The sequence below is a fragment of the Arvicanthis niloticus genome, chromosome 28 (genome assembly GCF_011762505.2).
Source record: "Arvicanthis niloticus isolate mArvNil1 chromosome 28, mArvNil1.pat.X, whole genome shotgun sequence".
Classification (NCBI taxonomy): Eukaryota; Metazoa; Chordata; class Mammalia; order Rodentia; family Muridae; genus Arvicanthis; species Arvicanthis niloticus.
Window position 1 is genome coordinate 2,756,133 of NC_133436.1, and position 23,518 is coordinate 2,779,650.

Sequence of the window (23,518 nt, forward strand, 5' to 3'; positions counted from 1 at the left end):
TTTATGGTTTCTGTTTAGGAAGCTCTGACTTTCTGTGATTTCCTTCTGAACAGAGTCCAGGCTTGTTTCTGTGAGACCTATAAAGCATGTTGTGGATGGAATAAAGCTCCTGGCTCCCACCCAGAGAGGTTTTTCTCCTTCATATTTTCATGGAATAAACTAACTATAACATCCTGCTGTGGTCTTTACAGTTAAAACTGAGGTGCTCGACTGCCACACACAGACCCATGGGCTCCACACTGGGAAGTGGAAATCGTTCTAGATGACTTTGTACCCACTGCCATATGTCATATCCATAGTCACGGACCATCAACCTGCTCTTTCACAGTTAGTCTGTATTCCTCATTACACTTCATTCTATCATTTCTGTATTGGGTGACTTTACTTGCTATCTGCCACTGTGAGAGAGTCCAGCAAAGGAAGAGAATTGCACACTCTCCTTTCTCCTCCCAGGGTTGGTTACTTCTGCTTCTCCTGTGTCTCCCAGGTTGGATCCAGAACACCCTCATCCCCACACACATACACTGCCAGTCTTTGGTCCCCAAACTCTCAAAGCCACTTTGGTTCTAGGATTTTTCTTGTTGCACACTTCTGCCCAGACCTGGAGATGAGTCAGTGAGGCTGCATCTGTGAGTCTGTCTGTGAGTCTGTGAGTCTCTCTCTCCCACTGTCGCTCTACTCTAACTCCCTGGGCTCCTACCTGCTCACCAGGAAGAACCTAGCTCCATAGGGCTCCAGCTCAGCCCAGACTGGCTTTCCACAAGCTCACACACAGGAGAGGAGTCCCTGAAACTGGAGATAAATGGCTTGCTTCTCTGGTTTCAAGGTAATTTGCATATATTTTCTCCCTCAGCATAGCAACCTTATCTTAATTATGTATTTTCATCTAATTCTCCCATTACACAGGCTTCTGGAAGTCTCCTCCATCCTGCTGACTCAGAACACGGTGCCTCGTTTCAGTCAGGTAAGACCAGAAGTAAGAAAAATGCTCAGGGCAGTAATGGACAGATGGACTTAACAAGAAGTACCTGATGGGCCAAGCCCAGAAGGTACAGGTAGGTCATCCACCCAATAACTGGTTATGTGCTAAAGACAGAACATTTAACATCTCAGAAGTTACTACTGGGATGCCTGAAACCTTTGCCCTAGATGTCATACCTCAGATCTTCCTAAGCCCTCTGTCACTGTCAAAGGATGAGGCTATCCCAGGAAGGAGTGGAGGGCCACCATTCAATTTAGTGAGAGATTCCCAAGACAGAAGTGAGGTCTGTGTCTCTGTGATCCAGGAGGAAGAGAGGGTTACATATCTATTGGGGAGTCAACCAGGAGTCTACAACGCAGGTGTCCACAAGGATTGGACCAGCAAGCACTAATTAACTCAGGGTTGTGGGAGCCTAGGAAAGAGTTGGGATTATGGAGGGGACAGGGAGGACAGTGCTAACCACTCTCCCCAGGGACCCAGATGAACACTGCTGAGTCCCCAGGAGGAAAGGTGAAGCTACTTCTCAGCTCTTGCCTACCCTCTGCCAATATTCCCTTCATTTTCACAAAAGTAATGAAAATGACCATTTTGGTAAGAGTCGTCCATTCTGAATGCCAGGAATCCTGTTGAGTTCTTTCTATGTACTCAATTTATCCTTTAAATCTTTACTAAAATAGCTAAGTCTATGACGTGGATACTGCCACGCCAAAAGAAAACTGAGACAGAACAACTCATCGTCTGCTCTAAGGTTCAAAATTTTACAAGGTGGACGCCCTTGACGTCATCCAGGGACCTCTCTGGAATTCTGTACAGACAGAGGGGACACAGAAAAGTCTAAGCCAAAGTAAGCATGCACAGAAATTCATGTAGTGTTGAGATGGTTTTGAAGACCATCAAGCAGGATGGGACAGAGAAGAGGCCCAATAGGAACATGGGAAAGAGAATCAGGCCCAGCCCCAGCTGAGAAGCTGCTGCACACATATAGGGCCTGGGGGCAGGGTCTCCCATTTCTAATATTGCACTGCCCTGCACCTAACTGTGACCACAATGGGAAGGGTAAAGTATTACCTAGCAGCAGGCTCACAGAGGACATGTGAGGAGGCTGTCACACCATCCTGCAGGTGGGGGGCCAGAGCCGGGTGCTCTTCCAGCCCCTTCCTGCCCCCGATCTCCCTCACGCTAAATATGAAACAGATGCCTCGGGAAGCACGGGGTAAATGTAATTTCAGTGTTGGATTTATCATGACTTTCTGCTGCTGATGCTCCAAAAGTTTATGTCATTTCTAAATATATCTAACTCCTAAATATGTAGGTTACCTTCCCCACACACAAAAAAAATAATAAAGTATGTTCGAACGTCATTTAGCCCAGCCATTAATAACTGCCTGATGTCAACATGAGCCAGAAACTGGGAACGATTCTGTAAATCTCCATTTATTATAAATTGAGATTCATACTCAAAAATATTGGAATGACATTTGTAAGCTGAGTTAGTACACCTCTCTATATTTAGATGCGGCTTGAACCAGTCTGTTGTAAAATTGCTCGGATCAGCTCGGGGACCTTGGAAACTTCTGAAACTGTTATTAGGTTTCTTAATGGCTCCCATCTTAAATAAGCCTTGGCATGTACTTGTTTATAAGTGTTCGTAGAAATGCATTGATAACAGCAGAGCACGTTACATTACATTTTCGTCTTTTTTAATTTTCACGAGGTACGCTGAGAAACCAGTACCGGTTGGATTGTTTTCAATGGTTCATTTAGGAAGAAGTCTTGCTGGAACTGAGAGAAACACAAATTCTCACCTATGTGAGGCAGTCAAGCAAGGTCGGAAAGGGGCATGCAAATGGCTGGTCTAACTCTCTCACAGACCTACCATCGTCTCTGTTAGCTCCTCTCCGTGTTTAAGGAAAAAAAAAATTAAATGGGCTCTCCTTTTCTAGAGACAAGTTCAGGCTTCTCTGACCCTGGCGGTGCCTAAACACTTTGTTGGCCTGACTGTCTTTCTGTCTGTCTGTAAAACATTCTAGACAACACCAGGTGTCAACTCTAAGCAGAACACAGCTTCTGAACTTTACATTGTTTTCAATAGCACAAGGCTTCAGCTTCACAGGAAAACGGCAGAACAACCCTTAATGATATGCAAAGTCACTTCCCACCACACACCTGAGGTGGAATCCATTGTAACAGTGTGGCTGGTGTTCTACAAAACAATACAGTTCAGGCTGATAATCCACCGGAGCCTGACTGCTCACTTCTCTTTGAATCCACAGCAACTCTGACTCTGACTTGAGGTTTGCTGCATTTGGTAATTCTTGCTCTGAGTTCTTTCCTCTCCTGGAGCCAGTCCTGAGCTGGGCATCCAGCTCATGTCTTAGTCTGACCCGTGGAAGAGCCTTGAGTGATTACAGTTTATAGGACCAACATATTCCATAGAACGTGGCAAGCGTCTTGTAATAAGAGAGGGTGTTCAGAGCCGAGCCATTCCACAGCTGGTGGGGCACATTCTTTGGCCCACAGCCAACAGCTCCATCTACCACCTGCCTTTGAAGGTCTCCACTTTCAGACGGGATGCACCTGGAGGGGTCAGAACCTATGACTTCATTGATTGTATCGGGTCTGCAAGCCTGTGCATAAACACCATCTGGCACTCAGAAGTTCTGCAGAACACAACAGAGTAGAGCAAGGCCCTCCACACCCCAAGCGCTAGGCAGACCTGGGGGCTGGAACCTTGCAGAGCCTGAAAGGTAGTGATTCAAACGTACAGTTTGCTCTCTTCCACCCCCGTGCAGATGATTTATTTCCAAAGTTCACAGAATCACACATGTGGACGTTCAAGACAAAGGTCTGGTTGCTAAATGTTGCCCCTTCAAGTTTTCTTCTATGATGGGGGGGGGGCGGGGGTCTTACCACATAGTTCAGGACAAACTTGAAATCCTTAAACTCCCAAGTAAACCACTGTCTTAGGAAGAATATCCCCTTCTTTTTATTCAGCATCTTCTACCTGATATTATTTTCTTTCCTAGATGTTTAGGAAACAGTAGAAACCTTACAGGAAACTGCCACCCTCTCTCCCTTGCTATGTTCTTCAGTGACCCTCAGCCCACACGATGCTTGTTTCCTTTGTTTGGAGTTTGTGTGTTCATTCCAATTACTTTTAATTAATGTTTAGCATGGTATCTATCTCCTCCATTGCTCCACGGGTTATCTGCACGAATCTTTGTCACCCAATTTGAAAGTGAATTTCTTGTAGAAAACAGCGAATTGGGTCTTTACCATGGTTGTTTGCTCTGACAATCTTTGTCGTTAACGTTTGGACTGTTCTTGCCTGGCCTAGGATAATAGATTATGATGAACATCTGACGTGTGTTACACTGCATTGCTGCCTCCCTCCTTCTGACTTATGGCAGTGATCAATAGCTGTTTGCCCTTTCTTCCTTTTTCCCTCTAGTCTAAAGCTCAGGGGCTTACCCCACCCCCACCCCATCCCCCATTGCATCTGGATGATCGCCTGCAAGTTATTAAGATCTTGAACTCATCTTCCATGGCAGACGGTGGGCTCTGAGGAATCCTTAGATTGGCTCATAGCTGTAGGCAACGGAATTTTTATTTCTCAAAAGTGAATTTAAACAGAAGATTTTCTTCAGACACATTATGCCCATCTCAACCCCCTGTGTCCCTCTAGTCCCGTGCCATGAGCTTCCCCCCATACACATTGCACCACCCACATGTGTCAGTTTGCCCACCATTCCTTTGGCTCCCCTCTGGGAAGAGGTGGCCACAGCTTCTTGGCACAAGCTGAGGGACCCTTGTGAGAAGCATAAATGGGAACTAGAAACTCCCATATCAAGCCATACATGTCTCTAGTCTGGGACTCAACTCAGCATCCCACCATGCTAAGGATGCAGCAGATACCTTCAAGTGAGGTACCTACAGGCAGGGACCCTTCAGCCTAGGGAGAACCCGCTTTTTCTTCTTTGTCTCTATTGAAAATTTCAAAAAGAATTTACCAGGACTTGAAAGAATTTTAAGAGATCGTAACTCAAGCTCTTTCACTTAATACATAAAGCCAAAGCAATTAAGCATAAAGTAACACGCCATGGGTAAATATATCTCTTTTGCCTTTAGATGCAGTATTAATAATACAGTTAACTTTATTTTATTCATTTGATTTAACTCACTAATCTCACCCATAATTTAATTTCTCCTTGAACCATAGCAGTTTTAAAATTTCAGTGACAAGCATTTTTAATCAAACTCCTTCATTTCTCAAGTAGGAAAATGAAGGTTTAATACATTCAAAAGACTTGCCAGAAAGAAAAGAACCTGATAAATGATCAAGTGAAAACCTAGTTCGCTGTACAGTCTCCTCTAGCCAGGTTGCACACTTCCTTCTTAGGTAGGACAATGCACCCACTCAAAAAACAACATACAACTCAAAGGGACAGATGACCTATGCCCAGTCAGGAGGCGTGCCACAGTATGCACTAGAACAGTCCTGGAGGAGCTGTGAACTTGCAAGGAAAGGCTGCAAACAATACATCAAATGTGACTTCAGTGTAGTGTTTTTTTGGGACCCGAGAGATCTCCATTGAGGGATGCAGACATAAGGGCATCCATTTCTAATTTACTACAGGCCTATACTTTAGTAAAAGGTGATTGAAACTACAAAATACCTAACAAAATAAATAAGTTACAAAATATAGTCAATTCTTAAATTCTCCAAGGTAATTAATTACCCAAGCAATTAACTCCTAAATGCTTATCTAAAAAGTCTTCGATCACTTTTTGTGGGAAGCTGCTTTCTGAAGCCACTGCTTTCTCCCTGGCAGCCAGACACAATTCAGGGAGACATCGAACCTTCGGTTTAAAAATGAAACCATATTTACGTTTTACGTACTTGCACTGTGGCAATCAGAAAGCTAAAGCTAATATTTAGCCACTTTGTGAAATTCAGACTGTTCACCAGACACAGCTGTGAGCACAGAGCAGCTGGCATGCTCTCCCAGCAAGCTCTGGGCCACCCCAGGAGAACCAGATTTGACTTCCTCCTCCACTATGCCATGGAGGAGCCCTGGAGTACTGTGGTAAAGCACCATGAAGATGCTGAGCCACTCAGGGCATGAATGGTTGAGACGGTCTTCCCCACACCGTGCTCACATTCCTTAGGGTTCAAATTTGTTGATGCACCTTGTGGGGAGGGGAAAACACTCATCCTTTTGAGTTGTGTCCTACACCAAATGATTAAGTGAGGAGGTGTTCCTCTAAAAAAAAAAAAAATGAGACATTTTATTCACTGTTCTCAGCTCCTAGATGAAGCCCAGTATACAAGACACAACCCTCTCAAGTGTTATTAGATTTAAAAAAGAATAGGTCATTTCTGTGGTCTAATTTTCAGTACCCCCAATAGTCTAAAATATACCCACATGCAAGATTTTATCTATAACAACAAAGATTTTGTCTATATTATAACTGATGACTTTTGAGTACAGCGGTGATGTGTGTTCCAAGACCACTGTGCTTCCCAGGTGGGGTGGGGGTGTGCAGCAGAAAACAGGCACCCAGCCATGACAGGCCTTGCTGGATTGGAGGGTAACATACTGAGGCAGTTGCTGGCAGCTGTAAGGCGAAAGGTTAGCCCCCTGTAGGGTGAGCGAGGCTTGACAAGGGGACACTAATGGGGAAAGGAAAGCTTCACTGAGTGTAACAGCTGTTTCAAGTTGGTCTCATAGGGTGAGGGCCTAGCCTCTACTTGGCAGTCACCAGGGTCAAGGTTACCCATGTCACACTTCCAATTGTCAACACCCCTTACCAAGGTCAGAAAGGGGTGTCTGGGGAATGAAGTGCTGAGAATAAGAACAAACAGAGAGCAAAGGAGTCACAAGGCAGGGCCTCTGGAGTCTTTTTTTTTTTTTCCATTTTTTATTGGATATTTTATTTACGCTTCAGATGCCATCCCCTTTCCTCATTCCTCCCCCACTAGAAAATCCCTATCCCATGCCCCCTTTTCCTTTTTGCATTTATACACTTTTTTTAAAAAAAAAAAAGTTAATCAAGGGCTTTATAAGTTTGGTATTGCTCAATCAGAAGTGTAACCCAATACCCAACCTAGGTATACCAACTATCTTTGACTGGTGGAGACACTTGAATATCTGCCTCCCTGTCTCCCCCCTCTTTCTCTCTCTCATCACCTAGCTTCTCCTCTCCTTCTTCTCCTCCTCTCCTTACTCCTTCTCTTCTTCTCAGTACTCTTTCCACCTTAGCTCCTCCTACACATCACCCTTCTTGTTAAAATAAAACTTTTCTCTCAAATACAATTAGAGCATAATTATGCCAATTTGTACCAGTGAGGTACAAGATAGTCCTAATACCCAGTCCATCCTTTTGTTGACTAACCAGAACCTCTGTCATCTATCCTAACTAAAACACTAAGATATGTGCCATTACTGGCTTTTTCCTTGGCTTTAGAATGAATGTCAGCTGAAAACCATCCACTCAAATCTTTTCTCTCAAGGTAAATAGCCAGGATTGGCTACGAGACTATTAGTTTTCAACCCCGTCAGAAATCCAGAATGACTGAGTTAACTATAATTGTGGGAAGCACAAAGCATAGCTTCTAAACCTTAGCCAATTTATAGAGACCTCTGAACACCTGGACACTCCCTCTACTACAAAACGTTGGAGCATCTGTCACATGATCCTGGGCCAGAAGGTGGAAGAACAGATACCTCTGGAGTCTTGATTTATGCTGTTTTCCTGGGAGGCTCAGGCTCACCTATGCAAAGAAGCCTACATGTGAGGACTTAGATAGTTCAAAGCCTTCCTCATCTCCACTCATCAGCTTGGGAGATTTCGACAGTTTCTTCTGATTTGTGACTTTGCTGCAGCAGAGGACCGTTAGAAACCCCTAGCCAAAAGCCTGAGTTCTAAGCAGGGAGTTCATGCATCATACAAGCAGGGGCAAATGTTGGTCCCTGAGCGGCTCACTGTTGTGAAATCATTACTGAGGATTCAGACTCCTCCCCCAGCACAGTAGCTAGACCCAGCCGTGTGTATTTACAAATGGTTGTGCTGTGCGTGTGTGTGTGTGTGTGTGTGTGTGTGTGTGTGTGTGTGTTTACACAGAGACATTCAATTATGTGCATACTAATTTGTAGCTAGAGTTATAAGCAACTTTATTTCACTAAGGAGTGTTTATTAAAAAGTATAGGCTGAGAGTACATCCAGCTCACTGCTTTAGCAACTTCCTTGGGCCCTGGATTAGGTAACTGATATGATAAAATAAAAAGAAAGAGACAAAGTATTTTAAAAATGATGTAAATAGCAATAGTAATAAAACAGATTAAAATAATGTGAAGAGCCTGTCTGTTTTAAGCATTTATTTTCTCCTATAGCTCTGCCAAGCCAGTGAGGCATCCTGGGTAAACTCAGAGTGAGCTGAGTGTGAAAAGTCTTACGAGTACCACTGTCCAGAAAGTGGCCAATGGGAATGGTTCCTTTGTTTGCTTGCTTGCCTGCTTGCAACATTGTATTTTCTCACTATACTGTGCAAAAATTGTGTTCCCATGATGGGGAGGTGGGGTCAAAACTTAACCAATAATGCCCAAGAAACCATGCATTTTCTCCTTACGTTTCTTCAAGTAAAAGCAGACAAAACACAAGCTATAAGTATGAAATTTGGTGTCTGATCCTTTTTGGCAATTTAGTTAGGATTCACCACTGATGCAAGTTAGAAATATGACAAATTAGACAAACAGTGGTGACACTAACTCTGTAATTCATTCAGATTATCTCATAGATATATGCCATTACTATTCATTTACCTGAAGTTTCTGAGGTAGAGGCAGAAGGATAAAACATTCAAGGTTATCCTTGGCTAAGTAGAAAGTTCCAGAGCCTAACCTGGGCTACAAGAGGCTATATCTTAACAACAAACAAAATGTTGCATAGACGACTGTGACTTCTCATGGGTGGAGCAATAAGGAGCCCAATAACTAGGATTTGATAAGGGGTATGAGTCACAGTCCTATCTGAAATGAAGGGTCTTGGAAATGAGCCCCAAAGCCAGCTGCTCATTTTCCTCTGGCTAAGGATTGGAGTTTGCAGCTGCTATGCATCAAGTGTCCTGAGGTGGCTTCTAAAGGCTGTGTTTCCCATATAAAGTGGCCATCAGACTCCTAAGGTCTTAACACTGTCTGTTGGAGCAGATGGTTTCTTGGAGTCTTTTCAGGCGATGGAAATGCGATAGAGCAAAGGGTGTCCCACTTGCCCTGGAACGGGTCCCCTTAGTCAGATCTCCCAGTGGTTTCTATGCTGGCCCTGAGCTACTGAGAACACTATTTGCTACTGGACATTAATTAGCCCAAAGATGCTTATTTCCTGAGACAAGGGTGGGATGCGGACATTTTTCCCACTTAGCTTACATGTCACTTTAAATGTCATTTTTCATCTTTTAAAGAGCTCTCACAGTTGTGCCCTGGGTTTTCTTAGGACTTTCAAAGAGCCACCTCCTTCTTTGGTTACTGTACCATTGCCTTCCCCCAATAAAGGCTATAAACTGAGGGACCACCCAGCTTCTCTAGCTATTAGTCACTTGATCTCAGTAGACATATGGAGGTGGTTACTTTGACGTGTTCACTCACCTGGGCAGTCCTGATCCCCCATGAGCCATGCTGTAGACAGTACCTTTGGTGATGGCATATGGTTACTGTACAAGGACATATGGCCACTTCTGTCAAAGGAATTAGGAGCCAGGACCCAAAGAGAAGGTTAGACACCTCTATAAATCTGAATGGGCTTTGTGACATCTCTCTCTCTCTCTCTCTCTCTCTCTCTCTCTCTCTCACACACACACACACACACACACACACAAAGAACAAACACATACATACACACATACACACACAAGAACACATACACATACCAACCAGAAAGCATACCAAGTCCTGGAGGAAGTAAGAGCATAAACCATGTACTGGGTACAGAGACTCTTCTCGGATCCTAATCCTCTGTATTCCTGATCTTGCTAGTCTGCCAAACAACTTGTCCTTGATGTGTGAAGTGTCAACCCAATCCAACACTTGATTCAGGGACACAAAGGTAAGCCTGTATGTGCTGGTTGCATTCCCAAGGATCTGATATCCTATGGCTACAAGTCATGAGACCCCAGAGAAGCAGGAGTTCTGAAGCCAGGCTCCTGTGCTTATATTTCCAAAGTTCAGGTATTTCAGGAGGCAAGCTCACATTTGATGAGTGAGTGAACAATATTTTTAGATGTGTAGGTTGACTTAAAAGAGGTAGCAATGTACATTCAGTGTATTTTTAGGCAAGTTTTCTAAAGTATGTGAAGGCACACACATAAAAATATTCTCTATAAATACACACACAGACACAGACACAGACACACAGACACACATACACACACACACACACACACACACACACATACACACACACACTCCATAACTAGGCACAAACAGAAAAGAAGTCATTTAGCTTTTATAATTGGATGATAACAAGTGTCTACATTTGACAAATCAAAATGGCATTTTCCGGCATCATGGGAAGTGGCTGTGTGCCCTGTCTCCTCACATATGGTCTGAGAGGGAAAGATTTCACTGTCTCTTATTCCCATCTGTCACTTCAAGCAGCAGAGAAGGAAGCTGCAGAGTGTATCTCTGTCAGGCCCGTCTGCAAATCCCAGGATTCTGGTCATGAAATCTTGACTTAATCCCACACAAGTGTTCCATCTTGGACTAAGGGGATTTGGAAAAATTAACATCCTTTTCCACTAAGTTAAATTTGAATGTAATGTAATTTGTGATCACCAAGGAATAAAACAAGACAGGGGTAATTAATTATGTTATGTATGTGAAGAAAAGTTTGAGTGTGGTTATTTACAATGGTCTCGGGGTGTATTGAATGTAAAATGAAAGAGAGCCATGCAGGCTGACAGCTGGTTTAAATTAAATAAAGCCTGACTCAGAATATTAATTCTTAAATGCTGTATGCATGAATATGAGTTATACACCCTGCATGATCTCACTGAGTACCACAACTTTCATGACATTTTTTCTTAACTTCCAGGGCTCCTGTGTATATACAGACATCTTGCAAAAAAACCTTTGTGATCATACCACACTCTCTGGAACTGAAGAGAATTAAGAACATGCTTACTGATGCCTTTACTATGTGGGATCTTTCCTCTCTCCTCCCAGATTTTATTTTGAGGGGGAGGGAAGTATTGGGGTAACGTGGTGTGTGTTTTGAATATGCTTAGCACAAGGAGTGGCACTATCAGGAGGCGTGGCCTTGTTAGTGTAGGTGTGGCCTTGTTGGAGGAAGTTTGTCACTGTAGGGGTGGGCTTTGAGATCCTCCTTCTAACTGCCTAGAAGACAGTCTTTCCTGGCTGCACTTGAATCAAGATGCAGAACTCTCAGCTGCTTCTCCAGCACCATGTCTGCTTGGGTGCTGCCATGTTTCCTGCCATGATGATAATGGATTGAATCTCTGATCCTGTAAGCCAGCCCTAGTTAAATGTTCCTTATAACAGTTGCCTTAGTCACGGTGTCTCTTCACAGCAATGGAAACCCTAAGACACATGGATCACAAGCATGAATGTCAGGTGCACAGGTGCAGAGATACTAACTGTCCTTGAGGTTCCCATAGCACCAGTGTTAAGAGGATGAACCAGAACGACGCCAGCATTGCCAAGTTCACATGTTGGCAGCCTGTGACACTCTTGGGAGCTGTGAGAAGGTCTGTCAAAGGTCCGAACCAGCCATCAGGCTTTGCAGAGTGATATTCTTCAGCACCACAACAACTGCAAGATAAATCTTATCTCTTTTTAAGATCTTGGGGGAGCATTTCCTCTGGTGAATTATGGATCTGTTTCCTGCATCTGTGAGTATACAAAAGCAACCTTTTTGTCTACACAGTTTCCCCTAAAGTGGTCCTAATTGTGACACCACTAAGGTCAATAAGAATTTCAGCTAAAAAGACATGGAGAAATTGAGCTGGTGCCCAACAAGAAACTTCAGCCTTACTGACCAGCCTTCGTGGTATTGGATGGTACTTTATGAGCTACTGGAAGAGAAAAGCAATCCTCAATAATACCCAGCTAAAAGCTCTGTAACCTACAACAGCAACCTGCCTGCAAGATATACTAGAGCAATAATGGCACCAATGTTATGGGAGTATCCAACTACTTTATTTTTATTATTATTATTATTATTATTATTATTATTATTTTATTGGGTTTATATATTTCAATAATATGGGATATATACAGTGATATATATATATATCATATGTATCATATGTATTATATATATCATACATATCATACATATCATACATATCATACATATCATACATATCATACATATCATACATATCATACATATCATACATATCATACATATCATACATATCATACATATCATACATATCATATATATCATATATATATGCTGATTTTGGAAGTTATCACAGAGAAAGGAGCCTCAGTTGAGAAAATGCCTCCATGAGATGCAGCTGTAAGGCATTTTCTCAATTAGTGATCAAGGCGGGAGGACCCATTGTGAATGGTGCAATCCTTGGGCAGGCGGTCCTGGGTTCTGTAAGAAGAGAAGTCAAGCAAGCCAGGAGGAACAAATAGTAAGCAGCACCCCTCCATAGCAGCTCCTGCCTCCAGGTTCCTGCCCTGTGTGAGTTTCAGTCCTGACTTCCTCTTTCCTCCCCAAGTTGCTTCTTGGTCATGGTCTTCCATTGCAGCAATAGAAACTCTGGCTAAGACACATCAATTACACACCAGGGAGGCCCCATTCTTAGGAGTAGTTGAGGAAATGGACTCCATAAGGGGAAAAAAGATGTTTGTATACTGTTTTGTTATTTTCTTTGCCTTTTTTAGTTTTTAGTTTTAGTTAGTTTGTTTTGAATTTTTGAGAAAGAAAAAGAACATGGAGTAGGGGGGTAGGGAGGAAAGAAGGATATTGAGAGGAGTAAGGAGGTAGAATATGATTAAATGCATGTTATAAAAATTAATAAAAATCAGTTTTTTAAAAAAAATCCAAGGAAACATTACCATGTCCTTGAGAGACTCTCCAAAAGTGAACAGTTTATCATTCCTTTAAAATCTCCTTTTGAAATCCAGATTAAAATGCAAACACCCCCCCCCCCCAAAGTAGAGTTGAAGTAGTGGCCTGTGGTGGTAACTCGATCATCTGGCCTTGTGTATTTTCCACATTTGAAGTGTTATACATGCAAGGCCAAGCCCAGTGGTGGAGGGGTCTGGATCTTTGTTTGCCTTGGTCTACAGAGAAGTTTGTTTCTGGAACTCAGCAGGGCTGTGATGCTGAGGATGTGGCCTGGCTGGGCAGGACTCCTCTTCACAGCATGAGACAGTAGCAGACAAGGTGGTTGCCAGGTGGACACCCAGAGATGCCCACCCTGATCCTTGTGGGGAGTTAGCTATTTTAGATGCAAGATAAGATAAGTCAGTTAAATTAAAAACCTTTTTAGACATTTTAAATTTTATGCTTATGAAAATTTCTTCTGCATGCATGTCCACAATGCTTTTTACTCCGTGTATATGTGTGCACCATGTGCGTGCTGGTGCCCATGGAGGTCAGATGATGCTATCAAGTCCCATGGCTGGAGTTAGCTATGATAACTATGAGTCACTGTATGAGGACTGGGAATAAAACCTATGTCGTCTCCAAGAGCCACAAGTGCTTTAAACTACAGACCCATCTCTCCAGTCCCTGCCATTGCTATTAGTTCTTAGAAACCTTGTTCTTGGGCTCAGGAGTGTAGCTCAATGGGTAAAGTGTTTGCCTAGAAGGCAAAAAGCCCCACATTTAGCTCTGAGCACCGTAAAAACATGGCATGATGGTGCACACATGTAATCCAAGCACCTGAGAGGTGTAGGGAAGGAGGATCAGAAATTCAAGGTTATCTGTTGCTATATAGTGAGTTTGAGGGCAACCTAGGATACACAGGATCTTGCCTTTGAAAAACCAAAATGAAATAAAAGCCTGCTCTGCAAAGGAATTTTGGAAGAATAGAACAGAGAGGGGGAGAAGAGCAAGGTGCCTCTGGGTTTAGGAGTTAAATTTAGGGACACTGGTGCAGCTCAGCCCTTACCTGACAGTAACTGGCTGCTCAGTCTTCCTGTAAAGCAGCTGGGTGGTCCTAGAGACTAGAAGTCATGGACTTAAAGCATCAAGGTCAACACCCAGCACAAAGTGGCCTAGCAAATGGCACCTTCTGCTCAGCAAGTGAGACAATTAATACGCGAAAAAATAAAGGCAGGCTGGAGGCAGGAATGTTCTGAGGACAGTCAGACAGACTGCATGTGGGGAGCCTGGATGGAAAGATCTGCATCTGGCCCAGGAGTTTCCATGTTTGACCCCAGCTCTCCCGGCAAGCTTGGGCTCTTTGTCTCAGACACAAGAGACTCTGCTGTGCTCATGAAACAGCGTCTGTACTTGTTCCAGGACAAGATCTGCTCCTAAGAATCGGCCACGTCTCTGGCAGGAGCTTCACAGCCTCACAGGCAGCAGGGGAACCAAGTCTATAAGAATCTCACGTTAAAACCGTTCCAAGATAATCCGAGCATGTGAAGCCCTGAATATAGACTAGAATGGCAAGTGCCTTCCCACCCCCACCCCTGCCCTTTCTGGTTGCAGCCCTCAGGGCAAGGGCACTACCTGTTTGTGTCCTTCTGTGTCCATCTGTGTCCCTCTGTCTCCCCACCTGTAGCACATAGACTTCTATTTCCCGGGAATATTCACTGAGCCTTCCTTTTGTATGCATTGAGGCTGTGGACTCTCAGGCTGCATCTTATGTGTTTACTATCAAACATATTTTTATGCATGTATCACAAGCACCAAAGGGAAAACTCATGACAGAGTTGGAACTAGAAAGACAACTAGCTTTAACGTCTCTTCTGTGTCTCCTGTGTCCCGTACCTGCTTTCAGCTTTCCTGCCACGGCTTCGAAATGGCTATTGTTTATTTGAGTCGCGGTCTCTCTGAGTAGCTCTGGCTGTCCTGGAACTCACTATGTAGTAGACCAGGCTGACCTCAAACTCACAGAGATCCCCTGCCTCTGCTGGGATTAAAGGCATGCACCACCACACCTGGTTCTGTGTTTGTTTGTTTCAACAACTATTCAACTGACTATTTTAACTATTCACTGAGAGATATAGACTTTGGGTCTCCTCATTTTTGGTTTGGAATTTCTTTTAGCTGAAAGTTTCTTATAATAAAATCTTAATAAAATAATTCAATTAGCATATATTACCCATGCAATGATGGTCTTCATTATGTTTTACAGACTATCATGTATTTTGTCAGGTTGCCACCCCTCCCCCCTTTTTACCTCATCTTAATCCATCCAGTCTTTTCCTATCCCTCTTTCCAAATATTCTTTCATGTCTTTTTTGTTACTGTTATTGTTATTGTTAAATCAGTTTTGCATAGGAGAGAAAACATGGCGTGTGTGTGTCTGTGTGTGTGTCTCTGTGTGTGTGTCTTTCCAATTCTGGCTTGTTAAGGTAAAGATGATAATTTCTATTTCCATCTATTTTCCTGCAACTGACATGACTTCATTTTTCATAGCTAAATAATACTCCATTGTGTATTTTCACCCACCCTTATTGATGGCATCTAGAGTATTAGTCACTACTTCTCTTTTAATATCTCTCTCCATTTTCTCCCTCCTGTTCGTTTTAGTGGGTGGGGCCCTTGTAGAATTTCCCCAGAGATCTTTCTTAGCTCCCAGACTCATTAACAGTGAACTTCCTTTCTCCCACGGGCGTCACAGAGACTGCTCCTTCAGGCATGTTCAAGATTTTGACCTTGTGTTCATGGCAATTACAGGAAAGGTTTTCCCACATTGTAGAAATTATCATCAAAGGTTTCAGGCTAATTCTATTTTTATTTTCATAGTCCAAGGCAGAAGGTAAAAAAGCAGGTGCATACTTTCCCAGCAAAGGGCTGAAGGTGGAGTGTCTCCCCCAGGCCTTGAATTGTGGGCTGTTTAATCAAGGAGAAGCTGAGGTGTCTCCGTTCTGTGCTTAGCAATTTCCTGCCCTGAGATGAAGAGACGCCAGCTCTTCCCCTTGGTCAGGGTCTGATTGACAAGGGCATGGTGAGGTCACTTTGCCTTATTTTTATTTTTTCCATCTTTTCAGGCTTTTTTTTTTTTTCATTCATGTCCACCCTATCTTACGAATGTCAAGAAGACCTTGAAGGAGGAGCCGCATCTTCCCTGGCTGCAGGTATCCGAAGTATTGCTTGCAGCTTGTTGACCAGAACTCCGTCCGTGGAGACGCTGCAACAGCTAAAAAGCAACCGTGTGGAGTTTCGATACCTGCACTTAGGAGCCGGGGTGCGTTTGCCCACCCCATGCAGAGCCCCTCAATCCTCTCCCTGCCCCATCTCCAGAAAACTGAAAGTGGAAAAGTGAAAGAAAACAGAAAGCTGAAAAGTGGAAGTATTACCAATTATTATCAGTTCATGAGTGGGGAATATTGATCCAGGCCACATCTTACAGCTTAACATCTAGAACATGGCTGCTTTTCAGGCGCCCGAAAGAGGCCTGCGCACACATCTGCCTGGAATACTGACAACCCCGCACACTGAAACCATCGCCAGAAAAGTGGAATAAATTCCAGCTCCATTAATGGGCCCGTCCGCCTCAATGGATGCCAGATGTTGCACAGGTGACCTGAAGGAATGCTACAATCCCCCGGTTCCTATAAATAATGGGAGAAGCTGTCAGGAGGAGTAGGCAAACATGGAGCACCCAGACTGAGCCAGCATTCCTGATGTTTTAACCCTTTGTCCACCAAAGATTCTACGGCTTTCTTTAAATGAAGAAAAGCAATGCAGTGCAAGGCAGAAATGAGTTGAGTGTGTGGAGACTGTAACAGCTTCAGAGTTTGGCACTGTGGCATAGTGTGCAGAACTGGGGTGGGAAAGGCCTGGTTGGTCCCATTGAACCTTACAAGTACATGCCTTGGTTTCTTGGCTCTTTGTCCTGAGCCTCTGCTCAGAGGAGACCTCAGCTTTCCAACTCTGAGCTCCGGTGTTCCTCCTGACACCCTGTGACACTTTCCATGTCTTCTCTGCTGGAATGTGTCTTACTGTGTTCTTTAAGCTGTGAACATTTAAACAATTCCTTATTTTTGAGAATGTCAAACACGTATTAAATAAAATATGACATATCTATCACCATTTCCCCTCCCCTATATCCTACCTAACACACCCGCCTTACAACTTTTAAGCCTTTCAAAGATATAACTCACTAAGCCCGTAATTGTGGGGGTGTGAGGCTTCCACTGGAGCGTGGTGGCCATGCAGTGGCCATGTCCTCAAAAAAAAAAAAAAAAATGAATCTTCTTTCCTCAGAAACTATCAACTGCCAATAGCTCCAACCCATAAGAGAAAAAGAAGGAAGGAAAAAAGGAATGGAGGGAGGGAGGGAGGGAGAGAAGGAGGAAGGGAGGGAAGGAGGAAGGGAGGGAAGGAGGAAGGGAGGGAGGAAGGAAGGAAGAAAAAAGAAAGGAAGAGAGGAAGAAAGGCAAAAACCCCAACCAACCAACCAAGAACCCACCATGGACTAAGTCTTACTTAGGATTTTATGTAGGATTCCAGCAGCAACACAATAATGCATGGAAGGGGTTCTGCAACCCTACAGCATGTTCCTGGGGGCCTCATCTCCTTGTGTTTTCTCCGAAGACTCTTTCAGACATTGTATTGAGCTGTAACGACACACAGCATAGGGGGCATGTTCTAACGCACAATCTTGTACGCTTGCTTTGGAGTACCGTGCCACGCAGAACTGACATCTCGCCAGGAACCCATGGCAAAGTGTCGTTCGCTAAGTCCACACCTGTGCCCAATCATAGTTAAGAATCTCCCCATCCTCCCTCTGTCCCCAGACAACTCTGCAGGCCACTCCATGTGCTCTAGAGATGGTCTTTGGGGTCCTGAGTGGTGTACACTTTGGCATGTGCTTTAATGTGCTTTTCAATATGGCTGAGGGTGAAGATACCAACGCCTTGCTTTCTCCATCTGTCCGTCCTTTCTTTCTCTCTCTTTTGTTCGTCCTTTTTCTCTCTCCCTCTCCCTCTCCCTCTCCCTCTCCCTCTCCCTCTCCCTCTCCCTCTCCCTCTCCCTCTCCCTCTCCCTCTCCCTCTCCCTCTCCCTCTCCCTCTCCCTCTCCCTCTCCCTCTCTCTTTCTGGGTTAGGTAGTCTTTAGGGTTCAGGTCTTCCCCATTGGATGCTCATCAGCGCCCCCTTTGTCTCATCTGATGCCTCTGCATCCTTCTGCTTGTTCTCTTGGGGCTGGACATAGGTTATATTTTCCTTCTCACTGTGATAAGATCCGTGTAATGTGATTTTATAAAATAATCTGCTGGGTTTTTTTAAATGTTCTGCAAGAAGGAAGCTGGCTCTATCTCTCCCTCCCGAGGTGTTCCGGCTCCCCTCTTCAGGCCGCCAAGGCTCCACAGCCTTCTATTCTTGGATCATACGTAGCCCTTACTGTGATATTGAGTCTCCATTTTGCTTATCTGAAGAAGTGTTTCTTTCTCCTTCATTATCTCCTGAAGTACATCTGGGCAAACATCCTGTTAGGGCAGCTCTGTGCAGCACTGGCACCCATCTGGGGTCCATACCCAGGTACACTTGCTGCTCACAGGGCAACTTGGTGAGCAGCTTTGGCCAGACACCAAGAGTTGTGTGTGACAGCCTGTTACCACAGCAAGGAAGCACAGCTACCACAGCCAGAGACATAGACTCTCATCCTTTCCCATGGGAGTGGCTTAGTCCTCTAGGGTTGGCTTCAAGTCCAGACTGCTTTTCCACAATCTAGGGTATTTGTCAGATACCCTTCCCTGCCCTTTCTAAAATTTCATCTAGCTCTGCGCATAGTTTTCTTCCTCTCCTGCTACCCAGTGCCTGTCCCGATGGCTGCTGTCCTGATGGCTGCTGTCATGGGAGCTTCTTGCCTCAGCTACTGGATCCTCCCAGGTCCTTAAAGGACCCTCTTTCTGCTGGGTTTTGGCAGTTGAATTTTTGGGCCTTCAAAGGCATCAGACATTCAGGTAGAACACATACACACATACAAGCAAAAGCGTTCATACCCATAAAATAAAAACCAATAAATAAATATTTAAAAACCAACAACAACCAAAAACCCCCAAAGTCCCAAATACCTCCAGGTCTTGCCCATTTGCTTAGTGAAATAACTCCACCCCCTTATAATGAGAGTTGTACTTGAAACGGCACAATCTGAATTTTATTACCTGTCTTCTTAGGTCTATTTGTGAATTTAAAATCTTTAAATCCAAATGTTTAGTACGTGAAGGGACTGGGGAAGAACAGGGTGGTCACGGCTCAGCGACTATCGCCAGAATGACTAGTAGGAAAGAGAAAAGACCTCAGACAGTAGCTAACATCCTTTCCAAATCTGATGAGAACTTAGGTATGCACAAGACTCTCTCATCTCCTCCCAAGAGACACTTAACTCCAGCTCAGTATGTGTCATCTTCAACACTCCCTTCTAGAGTCCCCTCTGCTTTCTGCAGTTTCTCTGGCTTATGGGGACCCAGAAGAACTTGAACTTTCCTTAGCAGTGGCTTCTGTGAGTTCTCATCATCTCTGTCCTAGCTGATTTTCATCTGCCCCACTTGCTAAGCTCCTCTATTTCTTCCAGGCGTCTCCTTCCTCATTCCATCTAGACATGATGGGACGTGGCCACCATAGGTGCTCCTAGGAGAAGAAGAAAGGCACCTGCTTCCTTTGCAAATGTGGTGTTTAGGGCAGAGGTTATAAAAAAGGCAATACCTTTGGAATTTGATGAATTATATCACAGAGATGGCTTTCCCTGCTTATAATTCAGCTTCTCACCTGCTTTGATATACACTCTATAGCTTAAACCTAAGGGTGCATGTCCTTCATGTGTGCTGCCTGCTCATGTGAATCAGGCTTCCCCCCCAAACCCCCCAAACCAGGAACAATCTCACTTCATGAGCTTCTGTGTTACCAGAGGAAAGATAGACATATTCAGTATCTCGTGCTCCAAGCTGCTCTCCAGAGACCCCAGAACTGTGTCCTCTTGTGCAAGAAGAGCCCCCCCCCCAACTTGTTACCAGCATGTCATTTGTTCTGGGATCACACTGGAATGGATACAGGACTAGTTTCCCTGCACTATGAAAGAGGCTAAAATCCCAGAGAACTAATGGCCAAACCAGGCCACAGTGAGTTGCTCTCCTCTGGCTTGGCAGGGGTGTGAGGCCATGTGTGAGGGAGATGGAGACGAGGTCTCTCACTCCATCTCAAAGACCATCCGATGTGTCTGAGGAAAGAACCCACTGTTTTTCAGATACGTAAGGATGCAATTTCATGCATGGCAGCTCAATAAAGCATATTTAATATATTCAAGTCTACAAATGTAAACCAGACCTGGCCCGAGTGCAGCTCCCAGTGGAGTTTGCATCCCTCCAAGCCTCTGACATTTGTAACTGTTCACGTGCTAACCCAAACCATCCACTCATTCACCTTAGTAAAAGCATATTTTGGGATTTTATGTGCTGGGACTGGACATCAAAGAATCGTTTTTATTATAGTGTGATTGCTAGCCAAGTCTGGCTTTGGAGCAGACTGCTTAGCAACACACAGTCTAGCCAGCAGTGGGGCTGGGTAAGAAGGCAGGTAGGCTGTGCCCCTCAATCTGGGCCATTGGCAAGATATTTGCAGGGTCTGAGAGTGGAATCCAGCTCCCCTGTGCTATCACCAGCTGCTCTGCCAACCAGCTGGCCTGAGGAGCCTTAGATATAAACTGTGAGTTGCCCTGTTCTGTGTAGATCTGTGAGGAAGCACCTAGCTCTGAGTCCCCATTATTTGAGGATGCGGTACTGGATGACCCCCTCCCCCAAACAGCCTGGGCTTTTCCCTGCCCTGTCCCTCCAAGATAGCTATAGGAATTACCTCTTACGCTTTTCCCAAGACTGGATCAGAATGACTAAGCACTTACATGGTACCCCAACCACCTGCCTACTAACTCCCTCCCATCTTTTGCCATAGCTAATAGATACTGTATGGGTATCACATGTAACCAGGGCATCACACAACGTCCGTGCTTCAAGCACGGTGTTCATAGCTCACGCTGGAGTCAGAAGCTAACTCAGAATTCATGCAAGTCTGTGAGTTAATGTTGAAGACCTGGGTGGGAAGGAGGGCTGGTTAGAACAGGAGTAGCACCTTCCCTAAAACTGTTTGTGCTGAAACAATGCAAAGAAGGAGCTTTCTCTTCCCACACATGTTTGCAAAAGAGGAAATTGGCTTAAAGCAAAGCAAAACAAACAAAAAAATAAAAGCAGTTTTCACATAAGGAAAAACTTGACTGGATATGGAAGCGAGAGCCTGGCCCTGAGGACGTGTTAGCACGTGGTAGGAGACATGCTGCTTTCATAGCCTGCTGCAGGGGTGTCAGGGGCCTGCCAAGACATAGAGGTGGAGGCTCAGGGTAGGTGGCCTGCCCACAGGATTCCCGGGAGCCTGAGCCCATATTAGCAGCTGGTCTGCTGCCAGGCCAGAATTCGGAGGTCAAGTACCTAGGAGGAGGCTTGGCAAGGCTGAAAGGGAAGTCTGGTCAACTTTAGAGTGGGTGTAGCCAAGACCCCTCAACTCAGCATTTCTGTCTACCCCTGGTTGGTCCCAGGAGCAGGGGAAGACTCCTCAGGTTCATCTTCCATGTGTACACTTGCTGCCCAGCCTGACCAAGTGGACAGATCCTGTTCTCAGTATAGTGAATGGTCAAGACACACTCTGCACATTTTCAACAGAAGAGGCCAGCCTGTTTGCAGTTCTACAGGACATGCCAGCATAGGATAGATGCCTCAGAGCAGGGAACCTGCAAGGAGGTCTCTAGAAATATCTAGGTCCTGTCTGGTTATTCTGGGGTCTTTTCTCAAGGAAGAGAGTTACCCGTGGTCCTCAAACAGCATGAGGAATCTGGGATATGAGATATAGGTGGGGATGGAATGCACCCCTCTATTTAGGAGGTAAAAGTGAGGTGCCAACATCAGGGAATGCTCAGATCCCTCTCTCTGAACACACACACACACACACACACACACACACACACACACACACACACAGTGGGTGGTCTTGGTTGTACTATATAACTTTAGCAACAATGTTAGGTTTCTTTTTTTTTTTTTTTTTTTCCTTACCTAAACTGCCCCTTCCGTCTCTACTCTGGCCAGGCAAGCAGGAAGGCTAACTGCAGATCCTTCATCTCCATCATCTCCTCTAAACCCAATCCCCTGTCTCACCCTCAACTCTGTAGTAGTAGCAGACCCCCTGCTGTGCCTCAGTTCCCCTTCCCACCCCCATATCTGGTGGACCATGCACCTTCCTCCTCCTCGCTAATCTGTTCTTCTAGCCTGCACCTCCATTGGACTTTCTCTGGGCACTCACCAGCCAAGCCTGTCACAGAAGCAAGTAAGCCAGCTGAGCAGGTAGGTGAGCTTCAGATCCTCTCTCTCTCTCTCTCTCTCTCTCTCTCTCTCTCTCTCTCTCTCTCTCTCTGTCTCTCTCTCTCTGCCCCCTCTCCCTGAGTCTCACCCTAGCTCTGTAGCAGACCACCTGTTGTGGTCTCCCCTCCATCTCTGCCCTGATTTTCTACCCAAATACTTCTGCTCTACTCTGTTATACACATAGGTCAGTTCCCCAATCAGCCATCATCAGAGAAGCTTCCTCCTGCAGCAGATGGGAACAAACACAGAGACTGGCAGCTGGACACGCAGAGAGTGAGAGACCTTGGTACAATCAGCCCTAAGTGAGATATCTCCAACTAATCCCTCAGGGCCCAGAGACCTATAAATTGACAGAACTGCTGTTCACTCACTCACAGTGGCTGTAGAAGCATGCATAGGGCCTGAGTGGGTCTGCAGCAATGGGATCCTACAGCTGAAAGAAGTAGACACACACCCCCGTTCCTAATTCAGAAGCCACCTCCACTTGACAACCACTTGCAAATGAAAGTTTAGTTTCCTCCAGGGGAGTCCAACCACTCTTAAGGGTAGGCTGCCTGCCCAGCTGTAAATGGTTGACAGAAAACAAACTCGGCGGCCATTTTTGGAGGTTCTTTGTCTCATAATGTCACGTCAGGGCCTTTTTAAAAAATATAAACATATCTTAATTTTTATTTTATTTTCATTTTATTTATATTTTCTTTTCTGTTTCCCCTACCAGTCCTTTGGGTATATATTATGGTTTCCAGTTTAATGTTTAGAGGGAATTCCTGAGTGTGTGATCAAGTGGGTTTCTGTCTATATCTATTTCTTGTGCCTTTTCCTTCTGTTTAGTTTATCCTATTCCAGTGTGTTAGTTTTTGTTTGATCTTTTACTTTATTTTATTTTTTTTATCATTTAGAAGCCTGTTTGTTTTCTAATAAGGGACAGAAAAGAGGTGGATCTAACTGTGATGGGAAGTAGAGAAACCATGAGAGGGGC